The sequence below is a fragment of the Miniopterus schreibersii genome, assembly GCF_964146895.1.
Source record: "Miniopterus schreibersii genome assembly, chromosome: 4".
Classification (NCBI taxonomy): Eukaryota; Metazoa; Chordata; class Mammalia; order Chiroptera; family Miniopteridae; genus Miniopterus; species Miniopterus schreibersii.
Window position 1 is genome coordinate 56,312,910 of NC_138105.1, and position 7,125 is coordinate 56,320,034.

At 38.5% G+C, this 7,125-nt stretch overlaps 1 protein-coding gene across 4 annotated transcripts in view; it reads right to left on the minus strand.

The window, feature by feature from the left end:
* The window catches only part of NEK1 (NIMA related kinase 1), a 95,640-nt gene extending 88,796 nt beyond the window's left edge, over positions 1 to 6,844 (minus strand). For 3 of the 4 annotated variants that reach the window (XR_013998555.1, XM_081133927.1, XM_081133929.1), the window contains exon 1: positions 6,277 to 6,844. The gene's annotated coding sequence lies outside the window, so the exon portion shown is untranslated. The remainder of the gene's footprint in view (positions 1 to 6,276) is intronic. The other variant, XM_081133928.1, reaches the window with a different exon arrangement.
* Positions 6,845 to 7,125: the final 281 nt, after the last annotated feature.

Consider the following 7,125-nt stretch of genomic DNA (forward strand, 5'->3'; position numbering starts at 1 on the left):
CATGTCATTTGGGCATCTTCACCAGGAAACTGCAACTCTGCACTCCCCAAGAACCACCGGCCTATTCCCTGCAAAACACTGGGGAAAGGGATCCAACAAAGATAGAAGCATGCCTAGCAAAGCTGGAGTGACATAGGGAAGGTATGTGCCTGTTAGTCAAACCTGGGGACAGAGACAGTTGGCCAGAATGGGCATGGACACTGCAAACCTGTGAAAATTTGGGCATACATAATCCCCCAAAACACAGGAATTCTCTCTCTTAATTGCTCCCCACTCTTGGTTCTTCTTGGCTTGTGGGCTCTCTTGTTTTGCTCCTGCCCATGTTTCCCCAAAACCATGGGGCCCTGAGGACTCCACATGCAATGGAGTAATGAACTGCAGTGGGGAAACACAAATTAAGCTAGCCTGATGCTGGATTGGACTGTGCAGACATGAAGGGCAACTCTGGACACTGGCTCTGATCATAGCTCTAGTGAAGCCCCAGCTACACTTCTTTTATGGAGGGACAAATGGAAATGGGATTTAGGAAATTCAGGGATTTAATTCCATGGAAATAAAGCTTTCTACCAAACCTCATCTTCCCGCATCAGTCTCAGAAAATTCTTTTTCTCGGGATATCACAAGAAATCCATACCCACAAGCAACTAGGGGAGACGAGGCCCTCTTCCTTCTGTTAACAATATGAGCAAATGTTATCAATCTTTTCTTTATGTTTCTGCTTTTGGTATAATTAGACTGTTACCATACCAAATATTTGATTAAGGTCATTAACAGCTTTAGTAATAATTTCAGAAGACTGGTGGAGACAGAAGCCAAATATGCTAGGTAGTGAAAGCTTTAAAAAAATGAGAGAGAGGGGAGAAGGAAGGAGAGGGAGAGAGAAAGTCGAACAAGCAGTCATTAGCGCTGCCTATTGGCAAGATCACCATTACTGTGGAGATACATGAATTCACTACGTTAATCTAAAACTAATAAATATTTAATTCACCTAACTTGCTCTTTTCTATTCCCATTCATTTCAAGCAGGCTTTCTATATATGATTCCCTTCTGGGAGAAAGTGGGCTTGTCATGAGGACTATATTAAAATTTCTGTGACAGTTTACCATATTTCTCATTGCAAATGAACAAATCCATGTTCCCATTTCACCTATCAATACTAAAATTTGTTTAATTTTATTTTGCCTCTAAGAAACGATCCAATTTCCTTATGATAAAATTCATATTCTAGGTCTATAAGACTAACGGCTAGAACCCAGCCTGAAATTGTAAAAATCAATTCCTTAAAAAATTTTCTAGGAAAGAGCTTTCTTCTATCTTAGAAAACATTATAACCATTTTCCATTTCGAAATTTCTATAAGAAATGACAAGCCTTTTAGCAACTTTAAGAGAAACAGGAAATTAACCATTATGATAGCACTACAGCATTATCAGTGAGTTAAAGTAGAAAAGTCATTTCAAACACCTTCAAATCCAACTTTAAGCAAATGGCATAATGTAATGTTTATCTGGGTACCAGCCAGAATTTAATGATTTCTCCAGGACATGAAAGTATATTACATTACTATGCTATTTAGAAAAGAAAAAATCAAGATAAACTCATCATAGAAAACTAAATTTCATTAAGTCAAATTACATTAAATAATAACCACATAATGAGGTTATTTCATAGTCATCATTATTTTGTAACTTGTGCCAAGGAAAAATAAAATAAGTCAATTTGGCCCTGTCACAAAAGTTAGTTGCCAGTTCCTTTCAAGGGTCCACACTAACAGGATAGAAGCTCCAAGAGTCTCTAATATTGCATTCTGCTGCCTACCGCATTACTGAGCATTGTGGTTCTGACAACTCAGTAGAGTAGAATCTGGCCCTGGTAGAAAAGGATGACTCTAATTGCCATCAAATAATGTGAACTGCAGACATCTTTATGAACAATGAAAGATTTGTGGTCAACGAGTTTCAGAGCAACTGACAACCCTCCTTTTCTACAGAGTCCACATTAGTGTAGTACACTAGAGGAAATAAAAGGGAAAACATGATAGATTACTTTCACTGTCTTACAATATCTTTAACCAAGGTACTTATTTCCTAGTTGTGAGACTTCTCAGCTGAATTACAACCCTAGAATACTTTCAAACCAAATGAAATATAAGATAATAAAATCTACTGTATAGGCTTACATATCCGAAATCATAACATGTAACTGAAGGAACATAAAAATCCTGTTCTAATTTCATTATTGTAATAAACTCAGATTACAAATAAATGTTTGCCCTTTTCTCTTTTTAAAATGTGTTATTTATTTATTTATTTATTTATTTATTTATTTTTATTGAGAGAGGAAGGGAGAGGGAGAAAGAGCTAGAAACATCAATAACAGAAAAACACGGATCAGCCACTTCACACAAGGCCCCCACAAGGGATCAAGCCCTTTCTATGCTTCAGCTTCCAACATCAAATAAAAATCACACTAGCAACTTTATAGTATTCTTAAGGTCTCTAACAATTATATCAATTTAATCTCCATAATACATATCTGATATAGAAGATACTCGAAGCATAAAATCAAAGACGTTTTTGATACCTGAGCTTTCCAAAGATTTATGTGACATAACAAATAAAGCAATGGATTTGGAAACTAAAAGCTACGTGATCAAAAGCAAACCACCTGACTTCTCGGAGCCTTAGATACTTCACCTAAAAACACTAATTACTTAAACATAATGCTATCTTAAGGGCCCTACCAACTCTAATAATCTATGACTCAAGGAGAAAACAAAAGAGCTAAGTGGGTCAGAAAATAGGAAACTTCAACACTGTTTAGAATTGTATTATTAGCCACAAAGAGTAGAAATAACAGAGAGATATAGCCAAAGCCTTTCCTTCAGAAAAATGAAAAGAAGCCATGAGAGTAATTATTTTAGCCTGTCTTTAAAAAGTCAAAAAATAAACTGTAACGTACAGTTAAACATATCAAATGAACATACATACTTATCTTTACTTCTTCCTCAAACCTAACACAACTTTAAAGGGATAAAACTGGCAGAAGAGGAAAGAAAGCAATAGCAATAAAATTCTGGAAGCTGACAAACACAAAAACAAGCAGCAACTGACTTGGGAGACTAAAGAAAGCTGTATCCCAAACCAGCAGTGGGAAATAAGTCAATTCCCACTACAGACTAGCTCAATAACTGGAAGCACCAGGTGCCTCTGAGAGTGAGGATAATATTAGGACTAAAACAAAATTGGGTGACCGTGTAAGAAGCAGTTAGATAGATACACAGTTTGCGCCCCACCTCTCCCAACAGGTGATTAGCCCTCTCCCGAAGTTTGGCAGAAGACTAGAGATTCCTCTAGATTGGGGATACATGGCACAGCTGAGGATGGAAATGCCATATACAAGCATACCTCATTTTATTGTGCTTCACTTTATTGAGCTTCACAGAAGTTGCATTTTTTACAAAATGAAGGCAAGACCCACTCTCAGCGAAAAAAATTATGACACTCTTTACTGCAGGGGTCTGGAACCAAATCCACAATATCTCGAGGTATGCCTGTACAATCTGGGAGATTAAATGAAAGTCTACATAGGAAATGGTGAGAGTACGTTCCAACCATGATGGTGTAGCTCATATCAGATCATTCCACCTCCAAAAACAATCATAAACACTGAGTAAAATATATAAAACAACAGACAGGAGTTGAGGGGCTATAATCATTGAAAGGTAGGAACATACTAGGCAGTTCCACATTTACCCCAGCCTTTTTCCTGAAGTCATTTTCCAAACTGTGGCAAGCAGAATGGAGCTTAAGTAGAAAGCAACAGTCTTAATGGGCTGAGGAGAGAGAGGTCTGAGGAGAAAGAGATCAGAGTTTAGGGCTGCCAAAGTCCTGAAGAGGAGGGAAAATAATACAAGGAGTCTAAAAGTCTGCATATAAATTCCTCTTTTGTCAGTTAGTCCATTCCTAAAAATTGTGCATAAAGAAAAATACACTTTAAAAGTACAATAGGTAAGTTTTGTTACATATATTTTACCATGATAAAAAAAAAGTACAAGAGATAGCATTTTTTAGCTATCAAAATGGCAAAATTCAGAAACTTTGTTATTGTACTATGTAAGAAAACAGAGTATGGTGAGAATACAAACTGAAACAAATACTGAGGGATATGAATTTGGTAATATCTACCAAAATTATAAATGTTCAGTCATTTTGACCCAGAAATTCCACTTACAGGAATTTACCCTATAAACATTTTCAAATATATGAAAATGAGACATGTACAAAGTTATCCTCTGCAGCATTGTTTGAAATGGCAAAACTTAAATATCCATCAACAAGTCAGAGAGAAAGAAGCAACATTTATATTGCTATAGATTAATTTCTAAGTACCAGAATGATAAATAGTTCATACTCACTCCCCTTTGTGTATTAAAAGGAAATATGTGTGTATATTTCTGCTTACATTTACTTACACATGTGTACAAATATATATATAACCCTTACATGTACACACACACATATAATTCCTTGTATAGATTAAATAATACCTCTGAAGGGATAAAAAATAAACTAGTAATATTGCCTGCCTTCAGGGAAGAGAACTGAGTAGTTGAGATGATTTTTCAATTTCTTATACCTTCTGAATTTTAAACTATATAAATGTATTATCTATTCAAAACAATAAATTAAAGTTTAAAAATAATAAATACTGATAGAAAGAAGTAGGAGGAATGCTACCTTAATCAATTTCTCTGGTTAAAATCCTTGAACAGTTCCCCATTTCCAAACTTCTAATTCCGACATCCAAAGTTTTCTATATGGTATCACTCTTCTTTTCAAGTATGTCAACTATGCTCAAAAAAAAAAAAATCTTGCCTCTAGTCAAACCAGACATCTTTCCTTACATTTTACTAAGAATTTATTTAAGCCACAAATAAGCAATGTTTGACCTAATAATATTCTGTACACCAAATATAAAAAATGTCAGAATATATGAATGAAAAACTGTATCCCCACCAATCTCGAACATTAAATCTCTTCAGTTATATGATGGACAAGTTGTCCTAAAGGGAAACATTGGTAAACAAATGTCAGCTGATTTTTAAGACATCCTTATGGTACTGTACCCAGCTACAATCCATACATACAGTTCTCCCAAAATAAAGATATCATTTGGGATTATGGGAGAGGGTAAATTTATCTTCTCAGTAAGGAAAGTTCCTGCCTTATTTCTCATTACTCAAAAAAGCAGAAAGCAAAAATGGGATTCCTATTAGATTTTCCCCCCAAAATATTTTTCTTCTCTGTAAGTCTATTCAGGCAACAATTAACAGCTTCCCTAGTAGAAACTACCAACATGTAAATAATTTACATTCATGAAATGGTGTCACGACCATGACTTAGAAGCTAGAAGATTAGACATAGTGAAGTTTACTTGGAATTCAATGTCAATGTATTATGAAAATGACCTCAAAAGAACTCCTGTGGCGAAGTTCCATAAACCTTGCTAAACTAATGGTGACTTTTGCTGTGCAAAAACCTGTTTTCCCACAAAATAGGCTCCTTACCTTTCACCTAGAACAATGGGCAATTTTAAATGAAGTTCTGTGGATCCTCTCACACCAGACAAATAACTAGAAACAAAGGACTACTTCTCTCCATATTTGGCTTCCCTCCATCATCTCTACAATACTGCTGCATCATAAGAAAAGGCTATTAGTATATACTGGATATTACTTTTAATCCTTCATAAATATTTCTGATGTAATTTAGAATGGCAATAAAAATGTTTCTGCTTCTTGGGGGTCGATCTTAGAGAACAAAAATTAGGCCTATATACAGGTCTATATATGTATGTAAATGAGTTATGATGAACTCTGAAAGCAGAACTTTTAATGCCTTACATATGGAAATTTGTTTCAAATTATGGAAACTGAAATACAAGATTATAGGCGAACCAACTGCTATTCGTTTTCTAATTAAACTTATATGTAATTTAAGATTGGAGGCAACATACAAGCCTGTAAATGATTGCTTATCCATACCAAGATTTCTATTACTTTAATACATGTTTAAACAATGTCCTATTACTGCTTTGCAATACATATTGTTCCTTAGAGAATTAACATTCTAGTGAGATAAGGGTATTATTTTTCCGTGCACTCAAGGTATCCATGCAATCTCGACACAAGCAAGCGTAAGCAGGGTCCCCTGGTTTCCAATATGATGTTGCCATTTTGCATATATATCATTGCTTCCCCGAAGTGCAACTCACCTCCGTTGGTAGGAATAACGGTGATGATCTATAAGCAAGAGCCTAGGTGCAGCCGTCTTCCTACGGGACTTAATGAGGCAGAGGCATCATCCGCACTTGGAAAATGACAGCCTGAAAGAGAAACCGAGTCCTCTGAGCAGCAGCTCACGGCGCGCAATGAACGGGGGCTGCGGGGCTCGCACACCTGACGCCAGCCTCCGGCTGACCGCTCGGGTTTGGCTCGCTCCCGCCTCGGGCAACGCCCTGTGACACAGGTACACACTGTCGGCAAAAACAAACTGGTTTCTGAGCCCCTTGGAAACGGGCTGGCAGCAGGGGGAGTGCCTCGGTTACCGCCTCTCCAACTTCGGCGGTGGTTGCCAGTGGCCTCAGCGGGGGCGGGGGGCATGTGGGACAGGGAGGCTACCTGCCCGCCACGTCCTCCGGCCTCGCAACGCCCCCTCTAGATTCTGGGGTATACAGAGACGTGCTGGGGACCCCGGCTGAAGACAGCACCCCACAGCGCCTAAACCCTGGGGCGAGCGCAGGAGGGGGAGCGGCCGGCGCGTCGCTGACGCTAGCGTGTGACGTCAGCGCGCTGAAGCGAGCGGGCTGTGGAGGTGGCTGGGAAAGAGCGGCGGGCGGGGCGGGGCGGGGCGGGGCGGGGCGGGGCGGGGCGGGGCGGGGCGGGGCCAGGGTGCAGCAGGCGGGACTAGTTACAGAAGCGGGAAAGTTGGAAAGACCGGGGTGTGTGGTTTGGATAGTACGGCAGAGCGAGAACTCACTACTAGAAGACGATTTGAAATAAAGCATATTATAAATTTGTCCCAGACATAAGACACGGAGAAAATAACTTTTTTTTTTTAAACC